The 20815-nt window shown below is 44.5% G+C and overlaps 1 protein-coding gene across 3 annotated transcripts in view; it reads right to left on the reverse strand.

Moving 5' to 3' along the window:
• The window catches only part of Scgdelta (sarcoglycan delta), a 164810-nt gene that overhangs the window by 116615 nt on the left and 27380 nt on the right, over positions 1-20815 (reverse strand). The gene's annotated exons all lie outside the window — the stretch shown is intronic.

The following is a 20815-nucleotide window of genomic DNA, read 5'->3' on the forward strand; positions in this document are numbered from 1 at the left end:
CAGCCGGTGTGACGAATTATTAACTCGTTCGTTGACCGCGCGACGAGTAATCGACGCAAAAGTCTGCGCGCGGAATGAAAAGCCCCCAACGGCGTAATTCCATTGAAAATTCTCGCGTAAAAACTGTACGATATCTGGCGTGTCAAGGCACCTGAAATCCCGAGACTTGTACCTTGTAAAAAAAATTCCTTTATCCAAGTTTTTGTTTCGACCGGACACGATTTTCATAATAAAAAATTACTACCTATACACGGAACGTCGATACACCGATGGCAACGGCGAGAATGTCGTATCACGAGAAAAAGTAGAAAAAGAAAAAAAACTCGTTTCCCCGTTGTGACGCTACAGTACCAACTTTTTGTATATTCATAAATTCACCGGAGCGCACCGGAGCGCACCGGAGCGCACCGGAGCGCACCGATCTCCGTACCGAGCGTGTTTTCCGTGTAAAAGTTACATGGGAACGAAAGTCAAGGCCGATATCACGAGAGTTTCATATTTTCTCCCTTGTTTTTTTCATGGCGCTAATATCGAGTAGCCGGATACATTTTAGCGCACATAATGACGCGTCGCAGGGACATATGGCGTTTCGATTCGCACACGCACGCGTCGCGCAGAGGCAGGCGTGTTCCCCTAGCGGTACCGCGCCGCGTCCTATTCTAATAATATACCGGGTGTCCGTAAAATCCGCGAACCGCAGGCACCGCACGATCCGACACACGTGACGCGCGCTCGCATTCGGCTAGCTGGAGTGCATCGGCCAAACCACCGAACGCTCGTTCTGTCCGGCTAATTTACTTTTTGTATTTTCCGTTTAAATTGACCGACCGTGCCGGATAGGTGCTTTCCCTCCCCCTGGCCCACCTGCCCCCGACCCCGAACCCCGTGGCCAACCGTCCCCTCCCTGTACCAGCACATCCCAGCCGAAAACCTCGTTCTCCATTCGCGGCCAGCGAAGCTTCACTAACCGTGAATGCCAATCTCCTCGTCCACCGCGAGGCGATATCTTTTTTTCCGTTTTCGACCCCGTTCCAACCTTCCCTCCGCTTTCCCTCTCTGCTCTCGTCCAGTTGGCTTCGTTCGTTCTCCTGGCCCCCTCTCTTCCCTTCGCCATTTTTCCCGCATCCCTGTGCCTCCTCAGTCGCGCCGAGCCACCGAGTTTCCGGTCAAATTTTCCCGGCGGACGTAATCGTTGTCGTTTGGAAAGAGCAAGCGTGTCTCTCTTTGCCCTTTGATGGAATCGACGGACCCCGTGTCCTCCCCCGTCACTACACACACACGCGCGCACACTGCCTAGTTTCGGTCAAAAAACAGAAATCTCGTAACGCGCCGACTGCGGGATTTACTTCCGAATAAAATACAGCCTCTTTTCCGCGGTCTGACAGATGTTGCGTGCTCGTTGCTTACCGCGATAAAGGAAAACGTTTATGGTGCGCGATTCCGAACGCTGTAACGCGGTGGTATTGTTGAACGAGATTCTGGCCGGCGCGGCGGTAATGACGTTACACGGATGCCTTCGATCGGAAGGCTAATACGATTCGACGATTCTATCGTAACCGCGGCAGGTTACGAATTTTCGAACCGTTCGACCGGAAAATTTCAAATGAACTGAGCCCTCTTGCGCCACCGACCGCGGGAATTACGAGGACGTCTTGGTTCGTAGTCGTTCGGTTCGATTTCCGTGTGTCTTGCATCGCAAACGTCTTCCTCCTGACCAGAACTTTCGACGATCTACGGAGAATTATTCCCAACAAAACAAGCTTCCATTTTGCAATTTCTAGTTTTACGTATTTCGCAGCCCGGTAACGCAAACGATGCGCGAGGTTGGTCGTTGTACCATTACAAAGTAAACGCGATTTTCTCGAAACTCTGATGTTTGAAACGCTGGACAGGATAATTGCAATTTTTTAAACATTTCATTCCGTTCGTTATTTGTTAAAAAGGCAAACAGTTTTTCATGAAAAATTTAATTTGAACAATTATTATTCCGTCGTTGTAAAGCAAAAATCAAATAACCGCAAACTACTCTCTGGACCTGGAATTACAAGTGTAATTTTTACGAAATCTAGAGTGTTTGTCGCAGAGTTTGACACTTTGCCAGAACATTGCCAACAGCGTAAATGTTTAATATTTTCGGGCAAACGAATCGTGAAAGTCTTCATCGAATAAATGTATTTTTAGAATGAATAATATCGCACAAACATCAAATAAAAATCCATCCCAAAGCCGGGAATGCTAACGGGAAAAATTGTTGCAGCAATAATTCCATACGTATTGACGAAGGAAACTCCGTAATGAATTAACGCTTTGTACGCGAACCAGCGAAGCGTTCGTTCGGTTATCAGGAAAGCGTTGGAAAGACAACGGCGCCGCGGCGCAAAGTAAAGAAAGAAAAGTCGCAAAGTTGGAAGCCTGCTTTCCGATTTCGTTAAGTGCATTTCCGAAGTTTACAGCGGGGAAACGAATGTTGGTCGTTGCGTCGTCCTTATATTCGATGGAATGACGCGAACAAGAACGGCAGCAGGAAATTCGCAGCCGCTCGTGTAATTTTATATTTATAGGGAACCAAACGATTCTATGATTCATTCGAATTTTATGAGAAATGAAAAAATGTTCTGGTTTTGTTTTTAAAATATCTCGTACGAAACAATGGTAGGTAGATTCTTCGCCTGTACCATGTAAACTTGTTTCAGTTTCAGGCAAGTTGCAAGCATGATATTCCAAAGCAATTTCGTTCCTTTTCATTCTCGTTCCATTTCAAGAACCAATGTAGTTCTTATTTTTAGACCATTACGAAAGCGTTAAAATACCGTTTTGTATTTTTCAAAAAGCCTTTCTATATCCGTTCAACGGTCGACGCAATATCTGAATGATGCTCGTTGGACTAATTTCGAAATTGTTCTACTAACGTTGCCGATTCCATTACCGGAATGATTAAGCCGAATGGATGTAATTTTCAATGGATCGTGTTACATTGGTTACAAAGATTGAACAATCCCGCCTTGATTATATTTAATTACGTACAGCAAGACTACTATATTAATTGAAATACATAATTCCTGGTAATAATTAAATAAATAGCTCGTTTCAACGATCGTTACGTCCAAAAAATACTAGCATACGCGGACATTCGGTGCACTAGAATTTCTACGTATTTTGCGCCTTCGTTGCCGTTAAGTTGAATAAAAGATCGTGTAACGCGCATAATGGGTTATTCGAAACCGCGTGTATCTTTCGAAACTGTTACGCTGAAATATCATCGATTGCGATGACGGAAAGTGGAGTTACGCGATCATTCGAGGAACCAGAGCCGACCAATTATCGATCGGACGTATTATTAATGTTCCGTTAACCGCTATCGCAGGTTTCGTAAATGAGGTCGGACGGAGAAACGATTGCAAAATTTGCTGCGCTAACGTATACATTTGCGGCGAGCACCGGACCCGTCAGTTGTAAAATGCTAAACAAACCGAGGGTGTCCGTTCAAATAACGTGCCCGACCAGCGTCACTAAATAACCGCTCGAACAAGCAGTCCGGCCTTGTTTTCCCCCAAAAACCGTTCGACTTTTCCCGGCTGGCTCTACACCAACGTCTATTTCCCGGATTTCTGAATTAACGCCGCTCCGTTCTGGCTAAAACGTTATTTCCTTCGTCCAACGTATGAATCCATTCCAAATACTAATTTTCCGTCCGTTTTTCTTGTCGAAAACTTTTTAGTGGCTATTCGTTTCGGTTGTTTTTTTTCTTAATTTTTGTAAATAAAGTATATCGCCGGAAATACATTTATGAAACGGTAACGGAGTACGTATCATCGATCGATGGATCAAACGAACCAAGTTCGCGCGCAGGGATTTACCAGCTTGATTTAATAGAACCGGAGCCAAAAACAAGCCAAAGCGCGATACGGTAGGTATTCCATTTTATTTAGAAGGGCCACGTTCCGGTCTCTATCAACGTAAACTTTCGTTCCGCGACAGACTGTAGCGGGTAGCGTGCCGGCCGAAACTGAAACTTAACGTATCGCAAAGTTGTCGAGAAAATCCGGAAAGAGTAGCGTAGTTCTTTCTCTCTTAGCGGCATCTGGGATGCAGTCACGAAGAGGGACACGAGATACACTTTGAAAGGGTCTAAAGAGAGGGGAAAAAAGCAAAGGTTAAGGTAGCTACATAAACTCGTGTCTCACGCCAGGATCCTAAGACGTGACCGGACTCCTGACACGCACGTCCTCCCAAAGAATTTACCAAGGTGCATCCTTCTTTCTAGGCTTGCTTTGACACCGTACACGACGGCCCGCGTCGCCTTTCCGAGGCGTACCGCCAACATGACTCGCGGCTCGCGGTTTTCCGATCTAACCTTTGGCTTAGGTCGGACTGCGTTTGCGAATTCGTGACGCGTCACCTTCTGGTCGTCGACCTCGATCGGATATTTTTGCGATGCATCGACCATCGTTATTCTCGCGACTCTGGCTCGTCCCGAGAGCGTCGTGCCACGGTTCGAATAACCGTACACCTTCCTTTCGGTTATTAGCCATAACGTCGGTGTCGTTTCGCCGGAAAGTAAAACCGTTTTCTAAGAGGGTCAACCCGTATCCTTTTTACCACTGCTTAAAACCGGAATATATCGCTTTTACTGCTATTCCGCCAATTTTACGGCTTTCGACGTATTACTTTCGTTCGCGCTCTTACGATCCCCAATTCGCGATTGTTCGTACGAACCCACTGGCAAAAGGAAAACGGCCGCGCATTATCCTGGCCGTCGCGTAGCGTCGTATCGTTTCTTGTATTATTTCCACGAGTTCATACTCTGCTCCCCGTTCGTTGTTTGCGCAAACACCGTGGCTACGGACGAGCCTCGGTTTTTCTCCCCAGGGACGATTCGTCTCTGGAACTTGTTCCAAAGATTACCGAGACGAGAACGAAGAACAAAGAGCAAACGCGGTAAACGGAGGAACGAGAGTCGCGTTTAATATTAGATTTCATGAATATCGAAATCGATACGCGAGTCCTTTCCAGCAACTTTTATGAAAAACATTGACCTATTTCGAACGTTTGATTCGCTCGCGCATACGAGTCTTCGATCTATGTAGTGGATGTTTCAAAGACCGGAAACCAAGGAAATTTTTAGCGTACGTGACGCTCGTCGAATTTCTTGTCTTCGCGATAATTCGAGGATTCTCATCGGACGCGCTTCGATCGATTTTCAACTTTTCTATCCTGCCCGGCCAAAGATAAATCAAGATTTATTTAGGATCCTGGCCGAAAGGTCAACCGGTGTAAATGTTCTCTCCTTCTGGGTCGAGGAAATTTTATAATACACCTGACCTTACTTGCGGAACCTTTCCACCGGCCTATTCCACCGAGAATGCATCCCACGGGAGTAAGGTCACGACTGCATCCGAATCCTAATCTGGCTTCCCTCGCAGAAGCCATCCGGAGGCGATATTTCATCGCAACGGGATATCTTACTCGGTCCCTTCTCGCGATTTATTTATGTGGCTTGTATGATATTCAGATTGCGTTATTTCAACATTGAGCCATCGTCCCTATGTTCCGATGAAAGCCAACGTATCTTTCTATTTCGAAGCTTCTCGCTGTTGAAATCGCGTAAGAGCAGCTGCCTGCTCTCCTCCTTATTTTTTCAAAGGGAAAAAGCTCTCTCTCTCTCTCTCTCTCTCTCTCTCTCTCTCTCTCTCTCTCTCTTTCGTTTACCGACAAAGACTTTAGCTTCTCTTGTCCTGTAGATAAAGGACACGGTTCACGGAGAATATGTCACGCGTCCTGACAGCTCGAAAATCTTTTGTATAAACGAGGCATTTAAAGGCTCCCACGCAACAAGGATAACGTCCAGTCGGAGAAGGACAATTTGACCAAAACCGATCCAATAATCTCCGGATATCGTAATGCGAACAAACGGCAATCCCATTTTTGCCCAACTATCGTCCCTATTGCTCGCAATATATTTTCTCTTGCTCGCGATGGCGGATTCATCGTGATCTCGTCGACACGGGAGACGATAACAGCGGTGCGAATTCTTTCGGCCTGTGAAACGTAAAACCGCAGCACCGAACAAATGGCGGTTACGTCAAGTTACACAGAAGATCGTGGCGCAACGAGGAGCGATTTATCTTCTACCTCAGATTGCAGGTTTTTGCGGCGGTTGTTAATAGTGGCCTGTACAACCCGCGATAAGGATCGCCGCCATTCGTCTCGTCGTGCCCGTGAATTTTTAACGACACGGTTGCGGCTCTTTTCTCCCACTCGATCATTCGCATTGTCTATCTTTTTAAGGAAAGGAAACTCGACGAGCGCGTGTCCATAGACTACGACGGAGCTTATTGTCTTTTTAAATGGTTTAATTTTTCTCCTCTGAAATATTCTTTTGATATAAATAAATAAAATATAAACTACCGACCATTAAACCTGTAAATATAGAGAAAAGAAAAGAATTTCTTGTTATTCGACGAGAGAACGATAGCGGAGTTACGATCGGTAGCGTAGCGTTGTCATTACAAGAAAAGTGGATGCGCAAATAGGATTTTTCTCCACCGTAAATTTCCTCCGCGTCGTCCGCGGAGCGTTTCATCACCGTGCATCGAGAGCAACGTACAATCGTAAAGCTTTTCGGCCTTGGTTTCCCGCGAATCGTCCCCGAGCCGTTTGACATATCCGTTTTCCCGCAATAAAAGCAGAGGTAAGGAGATCTCGGCGACGACGCGACGTATCGTCGTCGTAACCAGAAAAACTTGCCCTCGTGAAAAAGTTCTTTCCTCGAGCTCCGTTATAGGAGCTCGACAAGTGACAGCGGAAGAAGAATTTCCATGGCCGCGCGTATCGTGTAAAGCATCGTCGTTTTAATACAACTTTCGATTGGCACCCTCGACCGGACCTTCGACGAATCCGATACCCCCGGAGCCAAAGACGAGGGTAGTAAATCAGTCGAGTGCAGCTCGGGGGTTGGTTGGCCAGGACAACACGTACCTGCCATCTATATTCGTGCGCTCGACTCCCAACCCCCTGTCCTCCGTTCTTCCTCTCTTTCGCCTCGCCGCGCCGCGCCTCGCCAAGCCAAGCCGTGCCTCGTGTCGTTTCGACGCCACAACTACCACCGTGTAACCGGCACGAAGACTCCCTATAACCTTCTGGAAAAGCACGATACACCTTGTCGGGGCCTCCGAGATTTATATCCAGGCGAAATCGAGTTTGATGCTGATCGTACCTAAAGCGCTGGATATACGAACACGGGAGTACCACCGGTAATATTTTTTACGCTCGCTAGAGAACGCCGTTACCCTCTCCTCTTCCTCCTCCTCCTCCTCCGTCTTTCACAAACAGCACGCGTACGGCAAATTTCGGCAAATCCTCGACGGAGAAAGACGCGCAAGACTATATGTATAATCGAGCACGATCCTTTCGCCAGAAATCATGAAATGCAACCTTTCCTTGGTAGATTTTTCCTCTAATAAATTAGAGTGCTTAAAAAGGGGTGAACCAAAACGAGCGGAAAGAAGAGAGTCCGAGGTTTTCGTGGACTCACTGTCGGATGGAAACGAAATACGAAGAAGAAGCGGGCAAGAGAGACTGGCAGAACGAGTGTGGAGCTCCAGCAAGTGGTTTGGATTAGTCGCGTGAGGTGTGCTCGCCAACATCCGCAGACAAGTCGAGAAACTTGTTTAAAAGTCGTGGAGTGGACCGAACGTTGCGACTATTATCGAGATGTTTTATACCATCGAAAGATTAAGCTATAGCGAGTTTTTCTTTTCTTAGTTGCAACAGCCTTTCTACCTGAAAATTACAGATTTTTACTTAATATTATTACCTAATATCGGTTATTCGTGATTCTTCCACGAAATTTAATTTAAAAAAATTCTTTCCTCACGGGCCGTACAATAATACGTGGCGGGCCAGATGTGGCCCACGAACCGTTTGCCAACCGCTGCAGTATAATATATGGAAAAACGAAAAAGAATTTGGCGAGGTACGCTAACGCGATGTTCCTTGCGAGTGAAGCGTTACCGAACGAAAGTTCACTTGGCTTAAAGTCTTTCTCATACGTAGAAAACAATTACTTGCGAAAAAATGCTGGCTAGTAATTACGCAAACATCCTGTACTCAAATTTAAATTCATTTTCAATTAAATACATAATCCAGTATTATCGCACACCAGTCGTATAACCAATAGGAATTGCTAAAACTTCGTTTGATCCATAGCGTAAAAGTAAATGTGAAAATAAACCAAGAAGACAGTATAATTAAAAACAGTTGGTATAGTCATCGAATAGTGGATAAAATGCCCTTTAAAATGAGCGTTCGAACGAGGCGATATCTTTATTAGTTCCGGAGATATGAGGATTTTAATTTCAAGTCGATGCGGTGGCTAGTTTCGGAGATACGACGGACCGCAGCGTTGTTTACGTTTCATTGACGCGAGAAGAATGACCGCGCGCGCGTAAGTAGTAGCGCGTAGTAAATTCTTGGAAACACTACGCGGAACTAGGTCACGGCAGTCACGTACGCGAGATAGGTCAGCGCGACGCACGAGCGTGCGAGAGCACCGACGCGCTAGACGAACACAGCGATAGTCGGATTAAGAAAAATTACCTTTTACATAAATTACGATATCTCGGAAACGGAAAGTCGGATCGACAAAAACCAAAAAGCATTTTAAAGGGGAGGCCTTGCCGCCGTTAACAATGCCTCAATAATTAATGAAACACTAATGGTTTCGGAACTGCACGCGTTCAAAGTTTTGGTATTTTTAATATGCGTTAATCCACGTTTCTAAGGCGGAGAGAGCGTGGATGGTGGAATATAAAAATTACCCCTTCGTATAAATTACGATATCTCGGAAACGAAAAGTCGGATCGACAAAAACCAAAAGCCATTTTAAAGAGGAAGGTTTGCCGTCGCTAACAATGCCTCAATAATTAATGAAACGCTAATGGTTTCGGAACTGCACGCGTTCAAAGTTTTAGTATTTTTAATACGCATTGTTAAACTGTTTTAAGACAGTGGAAACTGAAGATTATCTCCTTTCATCTTTGCTATATATTTCCTATAGTTCCTTTATAGAAAGTGCAATTGCAGCTTCTCATAATTAGAATAATAATTCACGCATTGGTACAATTACATTTAATTAGCGCTGACAAATTCAATTAGCAAGAAATATCCAAGTTGCGCTTGACGCGCGATAAGCCGAAATACGCGAGGATATTTGACGCTATTTTCCGACTACTAGTCAGTTTCTTCTTTTCGCGCCAGAAGAACCACCCGTCGTATCCGAGACAGTACCCGATCGAACGAATCCAAGACGGTCGTAATTAAAGGGACCGAACTCCATTAATTAATTAATTATTTGTTCGTAATTATTTTCGGACCAGCTAACTCCATAGCGGTTCTATCGCGCACAATTCTCCGTCTACAAGAATTTAATTTCATTGCGTTGGAAATTGTCGAGCGGTACACGACATTGTATTTCGGTACCGTTGATGCCAACAAGAAGTGAAATATTTACTCCTGATATTGATATCGTTCCAAGAACCGTAGTACAAATAACGCAAACATGGAAAATGCATTAATACGATTGGCGATTGTCCGCGAACTAGAAGCGACATCGATACAGGCATAAAGGTTGTCGCGTTCGGGTAACTTAATCGTTTGCGTTAACGGAAGCACGCGTTTACTTCGTAAGTAGAAATCATCGATTCGGTGATTGGTCGATCGTAACGTCCTGGAAATAAAGAGTAGCAATATCGAGGCAAAATTAACAAGTAGAATAAAGGAGGAGACGTCGAAGGAGAAGAATAGAGAAAGGAGGCTAAACCGTGACGAGGAAACAAAGACGAGAAGAACGGTCCTCGGAGGAGACTTTGAACGACTACTGGAATCAGAAATCGATTGTTCGGCAATAACAATTCGGTGCACTCAGCCATGGAGGAAGAGCTACGGATGGTCGAGCGCTACTTTCGTGTCGGCGCAATATCTGTGAGTGCATTTTTCCGGATATCGAGGCGGACCACACGCTACCGGATAGGACCGTGTATACATGCACCCTCGGCAATAACAAACACCGATTTTTCGGATATGCGTTCAACGCAACCGGCCCGTCCCGCGCTCCTGCGAGACTCCTGGCCATTATGCGCCAGTTACAATACCCAAAGCGTTATCGACATCGTACGACTCGCGAGAGTGCCGCGCTTTACAATCAACCACAGCTTGCTGCTCTTTTCTCTGACGCGATACTCGCTATTTCGATGCGTTTCGCTGCCTACGTGGATCGCATACGATACCGTTTCGAGCCTGTGTTCGAATGCTAATCGGCGTATCCTCATCTTATATTACATAAGCATAAATAGTAAACGGAAGAATGCGTTCTAAAAGGAACGATATTTGGATTTCGTGAAAATGGTACGATATGCGACATTGTCGCATTGTTAGCCGCCATGTTCGCAGATACTGTATAATTCTGTTGCGTGCCACGCGACGAAAAGTTACAAGGGATCCGTGAGCCGCGAAACGACGCGTAAACACGTGGCATACTTACTCGCGGGGTATACGTGGGTGATACACAAGATTCCTTGCATCGTAAAAGACTCGTACCTTCCGATTTGGCTCGATCCGAACCGCGGAAATGGCGGGTTTTACAATCAGGCGAAGCGCTCCTAAACAGACACCGGAGCAGTAACTACCCAAAGAAAAGGGCGAAATCACCTCGGCTAACGGCTGTTACTCGAAAGACGGCGACGAATCGTGACACGGACAGCATTCGAAGGGCTACCATATACCCGAAAAAAGACCGAAAAATGTCACGACCCGTTCGAATAGTCCATTTCAATATTCGCGAATAAGGGTTTCTTTCCAAGAACGAGCACGAACATTTCCGCGTCGTTTAACGAGCGCGTATCATATATCTACGCACGAGGTTTTTATCAATCGTATCCAAAAACCGAGATTCGAATTTCAAGCCCAAGCATATCGTTTGTTTCTTTTTCATCGAGGACCTTCCGCGTCGTTATTCAGTGAGGTTTTCAACCGTGCGCGGCACTCGGCGCCACGCGGCGCGGCGACGTTTTCTGTATTCCTTTCTCTTTATATTAATCCAGGAATCCTGGCGCGTTATTACACGGCTTTAGTTTCGCGTCGCATTCATTAGGTACGCGGGTGTTATGAGCGCGAGCGCGAGATCCTGGATTCGGTCGAGGGCAGTACTCGACCGGTGGTTTTAGGTATGGTTGGGAGAGAGAAAAAAGTTCCGGACGAACCAGGGGCTCTATACCCTGGGAGCCACGGGGTTAGATTTATAAGGACACTCACTAACGAAACCGCTAAGGTAGGTACGTTGCTTGAGACGTTGTGTCGAGAGTTTTTAGGAAAAACTGAGCTCCTCGAGTGAGAAAACGCGGCCCTTATACATATACTAGAAATTGAGCCCTTACAGTGGCGGGGCATTACCATACATATAAGGCAATGAAAATTGGGCCGGGCGCTCATGTATGGCATGAGTCAACCCCTTTCAAGGGGTTGTATGCTAGATGACCGGGCCAACGCCCAAGCCAACAAACGTTTCGGTCCCATACATGAGTGATATGTAACACGGGTAAAAGCCGCGCAGCGTGTTCTTCGAGCGGAAGGTAATCGCGGTCACGGTATTGCTCGGCAACATTTTTATATTTGCGGGCAAATAATTCGCAACGCGACGGTCGCGATCGCGATAACCCGGGATCAAGGAACGGAAAAGCGAAAGGACGAGTGTACGGTGAAAGGAGAGGCGGGAAAGAGTAACGGGCTGGAAGAAAGGGCAACAGAAACGAGCAAGGGTGAGCGAAAGAAGGAGGGGTGCGGCCCGGAACTGCTCGAGCGTCGAGAGCGAGAATAACTAAGGGTGATGGTGAGAGCTGGCTGGCAAGCTGTATACAACGTTGGACCGAGAGACGCGTAAACTTAATTGACAAGCACAGGTGGCGCTTAAACCTGACTACCCTTCGCTGGTACTTAACTACTCGCTGTCGAGCCTTCTCCCCTTTTACTCGAGATCGGAGTAGCGTTTCTGTTTGCAGGATTCGCGGCGGAATTACAGCCGCACTCCGCCGCGCCTTCGACCCAACTTTCGCCTAAAGAACGCTCGGATAAGGAGCAAACAAATGATCGCGCTGCACCGGAAACGCGTCCCCGTGTCAAATTTCGAAATACGTTCGGTCAAGTGTTGTATATGTATACCGCGACTATCTACCTCTCCCAGGAATACCCAGAGTTTCGCCTGCTCGCGTTCGCGACCTCATCGAGAGAGAGAGAGAGAGGAGTTCATCGATAAAAAAGATTCGTCCATGCTTCACCGATGAAACTAATCGCGCCGGTGTCGGATTCCTTTTCAGCCCCGTTTCAAATTGCCAAATGATTTATGCCACGCTATCGAGCAAACTCGCAGGCGCGCGATACCGGATAAGGTTCCGCGCGAAATTCTCCACGCGTTACCAGCCGCGCCACGCAGGACTTTGCATGTGCATCTTTAATCGCTTCGGTTCACGGCACGTGAAAGACGGCCGGTGGTTTGCATTGCAGCCTCGTTGCCGGGGTGTGTAAAAAATTAACGACCTGTCTTCCGGGGTCAAGCACGACGTCGATCGACACGCCTCTTTCTCTCTTGGGGGTGACCATAGCGGATACAACCAAAGAAACATTACGTGCAAATAGCTACTCGTTGCACCAGCTTTTTCTTCCACCAGGCTCTTTAATCCTCTTTTACCGGTCTAGACGTCTTTCCAACTACGATTTTTACTCTGCAAGCTTGTAAAACAGCCAAAAATAAAAGGACAATTTCTATCACATGCGGCAACTCAAGCTAGGATCGAGTTCAATTTGATCGTATGGATTATCTAGTGTGCTTCGACCGTACAGCCCAAGGAAAAATTGACTACTACCGCCTAATTCGGTGCCCATCCGTATAGTTATTAAGTTCAGCTTTGGCATCGAGAACGTCATTTTCGGTTCTGTTTATTTGTGGGCATTTCCACTTTCTAATTACAACGATAACGTTCGTGCAGTCGACGAAATTACATCTGTTAATTCAGAATCCAAAATTCTCTTTACGAGCAGGTACAACCTACCGCACGGTACGTGGCGCGTCAACGACGCGAGTATCACGCGCTTCGCTTCGTTTTGAAATTCGTTCCTCGACAAAATAACCGTACCAGACTTTCTAACCTTTAAATTTTCATAACATTCGCTGGTCCATGTAAAAAATTATAGACCAATTTCCATGTTGAATGTTATACCTAAACCATTTGAAAGTATACTTCCTTGCAAACTGTCTCCTTCTCTCCGGGTTTCGTTCCTGGGAGAGTTGTACAAGTAATGGACTCTATTCAGAAAGAAAGACCCAAGAGAAAAAGTCTTTGCGATCAAATATACTTGGGGCAAGAAAAGTCTTTAAATACTTGTTCCTTCTATGATTCGAAAATATGAGAAATCTGAAACGATGGATTCTTCTTATATTCTGTTAAGTTTAAACAACTAATCGAAACGATTAAGTAATTTCATTTTACTTTGCAAGAGACTTCGAGTCTCGAATTTTATTAACAAATATCAACGAAAACAATCGCTGTATGAACTTCCTAACGATCCGTGGAGCCATTATTTCAACGATTTATATGTCTGATCATCAATGCGTGTACTGCTTCGAAACGTAACGCGGTGAATTCGTGTGTTATCGGCACTCGAGAACGTTTTACGAATATCGGAAATGCAGGGCCCTCAGACAACGCGGGATGGAAAGCAGAAACGGTTCGATGGCAGCCAATGTCGAGGTGTCGACGATCATTTCGATTGTCAGGCACGACGTAAATCGAATTCGTGGTTCGCGCTAAATGAAATTAACGGTTCGCTCGTACCTGCCTAACCACGATATGGAACGGCAGGTGTTCCCTGTCGTTCTTCCTTTCCCCTTCGTTTCGCGCCTGATGTCGTTTCTTGTATGCTTAGCTACGAGCAAAGTAACGATATATTTTGCCCAAGGTAAACAGAATTGACGACAGCATCGTCTATTTTTGGTAACGAGTCGTCAGCCTCGAAAGGGCAAAACTCGAAGGATAAGTTTACATGCTGACAAGATGCACGTAAATTGCCATTTATTCCGATAGGAAAAAGTTCTTCTTCCGAGAATCACTCTCAAGAATTTGTTAACGAAAGAATCGACCCGGTAATTCATAATTGCGTCAAACGAATGCAAAACCGTACGTTCGCTGACACATTTTTTACGAGAAAAGCGTTGATATCGATCGCGAGCAAAGTATCACGATACACGGCACGTTTGAGAGTATGGACGAAGTGTAACGTTCCGTAGGTGCACACGTAGAGAAAAGGAAGCCGTAAGTCCTAATAGGCGGCTATGTTAACGACAAGTCCGTGTGCGCGCCCACGCCGAGCGATGAATTCAGTTTACGGTACCTATTTTCCAGGCTTCGCTTCACTCGGCTACTTTATTATTGTCGCAGCATCGAGAGAGGGAGAGAGAGAGAGAGAGAAATGTGCATGCACTGGCTCCGCTCGGCCGAGTTTTTCACGACGGAGCCAGAAGGAAAAAGAATCGACCAGAGATCCCGGAGCGAGAAACTCCGTGGAGACGCAACGGTGCTTCTGACCTGACGTCTGATCGAATAAAATATGGACGCCGAATAGAAAAACGTGAAATCCTCGTGGAATCGTAATTTAAGCCATTAGAACGTTTAATTTCACACCGAGGAGACAGAAGGGACTGGAAATGCCCGAGATTTTTTAAGAACCTTTGCCCAGATGTTGCCCTCTTTAAAACTGTGACGAATCTCTGACAAATCTATGTGAAATTATTTACCTCGATTGGATCGCGAGATAGAAAATTATTAGTTAAATGCAGTAGGTACCAAAGACAGGAAATACTGCCACGTCTGTCGTATTTTGTCTTCCTGTACAGTGATTGGCGTAACGAGAAACGCCACTCGTGAAAACGTTTTCAAGAATTGAACATTTAAAGATGGAACCGAAGAAAAATATTCGAGAACTGGGTTACTTCTCGTCTTCGACCGTGCATTATTTCTTGTCCGTGTTAGTGTACGATTTTCTTTGACGAGTCGGCAGAGAAACGCTTCGCGAGGGAAAATCGTTTTTAATTTCTCCCCCGTAGTGCCGAGTCATTAGCGAAACGGTAAAAAGAAAATGTTGCGCTCGTTAAAAAATATTTCCTTCGAGGGTACCGGGTGCGCTTGTGAACGCGCAACGCTCGTGAACCACCCACCCACATAGTTGGTACGTATGTTACAACCATTAATAAATCACTTTGAAGCGTTTGTCGTGTTTAACGCTAGCCTCTGGCTCAATGAATGCGAAGGGACCGCGCACTGGCCTTTGATATTTATGGGGCTTCCTAATTAAACAGACAGGTAATTTCGAGATCTACTTTACATCCGCATCAGGGTTTCGCTAGGTGTATTTGCGATGAAAAGATGATGCAATAATCGCTCCTCTAACGCGATAATTCCATCATTGTGCAAGGGATCACACTGGCAGATAATTCTTAAAATCGAACCAAATATTTTCTACACTTTGTTAGATAAATGTAGAAATCTCTCGAAAATTCTATAACGACCATACAGTATTAGGAATCGTAAGCTTAAAACGTTATCTAAACTATCCTTTCCGGTTCTGAATCGTGTTTAATTTTACAGTGTTAGTTATTTGTCTTTTCGAATCCAGAATCGTCCTTTAAACGTTAATACATCCGCGGACACACGAGAATCGAGATTCCCCGTTTCTTTTCTATGGTGTTCGTTGGTATATTACAAGGGGTATACTAACATCCGGTAGCAGCATACGTACCTAAGAAACCATGTAGCGAGCAATCTCCAGGAAAGAGATAGTCCACGGCGGAATCAAGATGATCCTTGGAAGAGGGAAAAAGAGGCAGAGGGAAAGTTATTAAGAAGATTATGGACGGCTCGTTGCTCGAACTTCAAAGGACCAATTCCCATTTTCAATTTGCTTCAAGGTGAGGGCGGTAGGGGGTCAAAGCCAACTCATTCTACCGGTTAGATCCTTGCCGGCCGAGCATGGGGTTCCGCGTATTCTCAGTTCCCGAAGAATTCCATTCCAAGACTGCTCTTCCGCCCTTGAAGAAGTTGCAACTTTACTCGAAAAAGCTAGCTTGCACGACGAGACGGGTTTTATGGATGCAAAGGTAACATATACCCAGTCTGGTTCCATCGTACACGTCAAGTATTTTCCATCCATCGGAAGACATCGATATTCCAGACCGACGACAACGAAACGTATTCGCGGAATGCGTTAATTTCACGCGTTGTCGCGTAAACGAGAAACATCTCGCGGTTACGTCTGCGCTTCAGAATCTCTAAAATTGTCGGATGAAGTGTGGCAGTTTTGCGAGCATGGCTGCCTCATGAGGATATTATTCGACGCGGTAAAAGGATCAATAAGGCGCGTATGAACGCGAGTAGAAGAGCCATCAAGAGAGAGTGCTCGTCGCGAATGTACCGCTGCCACGGTAATAATGCTACAAGTTTATTACCGCAAGGAGAAAGAGCACGGTCATTGTTATAGGTACATTAATAGGCGCAATTTCTGAGGTTATCGTCGAAGCCTTCCGCTTTTTCGACACTGTTCGTTCAGCCAAGCAAATATATTCAACGTAGGAGACATTTTCAGTCGGTTTCGCTCGATTGGAATATTTTAGAACGGTCGTTTAGACTGACTAGACAATGGTATAATACCCGAAGCGCCGTTTCGTTCCATCGACAGTTATTATATGACCAATTGTAATTCTCCGAAAGGGGTTCGATAACGTCGATTTTCTTCGGGAACTGTGAGAAGAGGGGTACGGGGTGAGACTAGCAATCATCAATCTCGTCGACTTGTACTCGAGTGGCACTAATTCAGTACCCTTGTCCCCCGGTCTCCGTGTCAACCCCGAACTTCGTGTACCTCCGCCACTTAAGCAGCGTTGTACGGAAGACAGGACGGGCCTTTCGTTCGACCTGAATCCAAATAAATAGGCTCCCATACATCAACGCCTTCGAAATCGCAGTAGCTCAATCAACTTGAGTACACCTTACATTGTCTCTATGCGAGACGAGCGCGTCCAACTTTCCCGTTCGAATATGCCCAACTTTTCATTCTCTGAATGCAGAAATAATGTTCTCCACGGACTACAGATATAGACGGTGGAACAGAAACTCTCTTCATCTCAAATATTTCTCTTATTTTTAGACACAGAAAATACTTGCACACAAAACTTTCACCGCATAAGGAGCAACGCGTTATCGTATATACCATTCTTTCTTTATAATATTAGGTCATAATTATTTTGTCTTGCTGTAAGTAACTCATCTCTATCAAAACAACTCTAAACTGTTTCGCACAAATGTGAAAATTCGATGTTGAAATTTATATGTGTAATGCCTTTGCCAATAAACAGCATATTACGGTCATATGTATGGGATATAGAAGAAACATATATCGTACGGAAGAACGACATGTACGCTTGTTGTTAACTTTTTGAAAACAAGACGTACAAAAGTTGAAGCGAATAATCGATTTTCAAATATACGTGTAATTAAAAACCAAGTCCTGGGAAGCTTAGTTTTAAGCGTTACGCTTTTCTTTTTTGCAATCAACGATGTTATTTTGTCAATAAATCCACAAACTAAAGCTTATCTCTGTGCAGTTGAACGTACGATAATATATCAAGTCAAGAAATTGTCTTGGAAAGAAGAATAGTATTAAATAAAATCTACTAATAGTCTAAAATCAATAGAAATTGTGAACGGAAATACTTCGGATGGACAGATGTTCTGACCCGTATATACATTTTTCCGATACATAATAATTTCTCCGTTTGATAGATTCATACTTTAGGACGCCTACCATTTGTATAATTGACGATAATTGAATTACGAAGGTTCAACTATCTTTCAGAGAATAAATAGCTTTGTACGTTCAAGGGACTAGAGTATTTCCCGGCTGATTCGTCTATCGAAATCTTTAGAGAGCCTCGAAATCGTAATTGTGTTGGAATTGAAAATAAGCTTTTATCATAGCTCTGTTGTATGTGTTTGGATTTACGTAGCGTTAGCTCGGTAGAATGGTTGAATAATTCAAACGATTGTTGACGCTCGTACTTTACACTAGGAAGCACCGATGAACTTCATCTTTTCAATCCTACGGTAAAGAAGAAATCCTAACAAAACTCGCAGAACTTCTTGCCACAGGAATAAGAGAATCGATCAAGTGCATCAACCGTCGAATACATTATGTTCCGAAAGGTGTGCAAGTTGTAGCTCCTCGGAGTAGCATTGTTTCTTAAACGATTTCCTAAGTGACTCGGAATTACGTCTATCTATCGTCTGTAAAACGCCGGATTCAAATGTAAAGTACGAAAAATGTAAAGTTGCTCTTTCATCGGAGGCTGGTGAACGACAATAGGAACGCAAGGTAGATTAATTTTATAGCAGCCGCTACTGAACAGCTAACAGAGAAATTGTCAAAAATGCAAAGATATACAGGGTGTTCGGCCACCCCTGGGAAAAATTTTAATAGAGGATTCTAGAGGCAAAATAAGACGAAAATCAAGAATACCAATTTGTTGATGGAGGCTTCGTTAAAAAGTTATTAACAATTAAATTCAAAAATTTCAAATCGTTCTGGAAAAATTATTTTCAGTTGCGGGGGTCGATTACAATCATTTTTGGTCAATAGACATACCCTCGAAATCTTGCGCATTTTCGAGAAAAAAATTCAGTACGGTCGGAACTTTAAACGTTAATAACTGTTTAACAAAGCCTTCATCAACAAATTGGTATTCTTGATTTTCGTCTTATTTTGGCCTCTAAAATCCCCCGTTAAATTTTTTCCCAGGGTTGGCCGAACACCCTGTATATATGTATATATTCCGCGGATCAACGAAAACCCAGAATTATTATTTTTGCATTACCGACTGTTCGATATACCGTAGGAAGGACACTACGAATGGGCACCGATAATTTTAACGAAGGTGAAGAAGTTTAAGAAGAAGTCCCATTCATTCGTCGACCGCGGCGAAAACTGACAAAACAGTTGATACGCCAGATATAGCGGACCATGGAATACGAATGGACGTCGGCGGATATACGAGCTGCGCGAATGGTACCGAAGGGGGAGTTCGAGGAAAAGTCTCGAGCCCTAGGGTCGTGAAAAAAAGAGATATGAGAGGATTGTGGAACGAAGAGAGAAAATATCCACGAATGCGGAAGAAAGAGAGAAGAGCATGGTTGAGCGGAGGGGGAAGGGGGGAGGGGGGAACAGGTAGAGGGAAAAATGGAGAACATGGTCCTGGAAAAATGTCATCGAGCGATCCTGATTTACAGGCGTAGGGAAATCGGTGCGGTGAACTTCGTGTCCGCGGCGGAAACTCAGAAATTTTTGCTCGTGGGAATAGGAACTTTCATTGACGTTCGCCTGTAGATATCTTTGGGGGGGGGGGGGAAGAGACATAGAGCAAAAGCAAGCAGACGAAAACTACGAACAAATCGCGAACGATTTTTGCAAAAGTCAAATTTACTCGACAATGTACGACTGAAATTGTTTCTGGCTGACGTGCTAAAATCGCGCGTTTATTCGTACGGCGATAGAACGACAGGTGTGTATTTTATCAACGACTTGATCAATGCTGCTGAGATAAAACTGCATATACATATATTGGAAAAATATCTACCAACCTCGTACATACAAAATATTTTAGATATTTATTCAAAAATGATACAAATGTATTTTGATAAGCATTACGAAGTAAGTTATCCTTCAATGGGTTAACACGAAAACACCTTTATTCGAGTGTAAAAGATTTCTGGTATGATGTGGCTAAAAATATATTTTCAGTTTTCTCCCATATTTACGCGTTACGCGAAATAAAAACGAATTAAGCACACATTTAATGACTCTGGTTCTGCCGGGAAATTCCTTTCACGCGCGTAGAGTAATGACTGGTATACATAAATGTATATGTTTAACGATACTATTGCAGTACAAATTTGTCGTTTAAAGTTTGCCTGAAAATGGTTGGACAACAGGGGAGAAAATGCGACGCTCAGGTCCGAGTAATTTTGCTTTTGGAATTCTCGAAGCTGGCCTATAACAACTCCCATCCTGCCCGGTGAATAACTATGCAAATTTCTGTATGGGTTAAGCAAAGACTTCTGATAGCACCCTATACTATAGACGAGTTACGAGGAAACGTGCTCATAAAGCCACGCACGGCCAAGATTGACCTCTCCCTTTTACCATCTCTCTCTCGCACACACTCTCTCTGGATGGTGACGTTCCTCGTGAACTCGTAACGATGTCTTTCTTTCGCAAAAGTATCATTCGTACTTTCTATGGTCGGATCAAGCATCATCTCATAAGATAAACTGTAAACTCGAATCATATCATTTTTCTCGATGCTTTATTCTCGAGCAGTTGGAAATACTGCTCGAGATAGTAATGTCAATGAAATTTTCCATTTACCGAAACTATCTCGATGATACGCGTGTCTACAAGATTGAAACCATCGTTGTTAAATTAATAATTCGCTTAAAATGTACGTACTTAAGAATAAATGAATTGCGAGGCGTGTTAGATGCAAACTACGAGTGTAACACCACAATGGGTAAAGCCGAGAGGTTGTTCAGGTTTTGAGCAACAACGTTTTGAATGTAAAAAGGCACGTGAGCACGAGTCGAGCAGTGCGAGTCAAAGAACGAAATAATTCGTCGAGGTTATTTATACCGTGCATCGTTACGACATCTCATAGAGATACGGA

Source organism: Colletes latitarsis, chromosome 4 (assembly GCF_051014445.1).
Source record: "Colletes latitarsis isolate SP2378_abdomen chromosome 4, iyColLati1, whole genome shotgun sequence".
Taxonomy (NCBI): domain Eukaryota; kingdom Metazoa; phylum Arthropoda; class Insecta; order Hymenoptera; family Colletidae; genus Colletes; species Colletes latitarsis.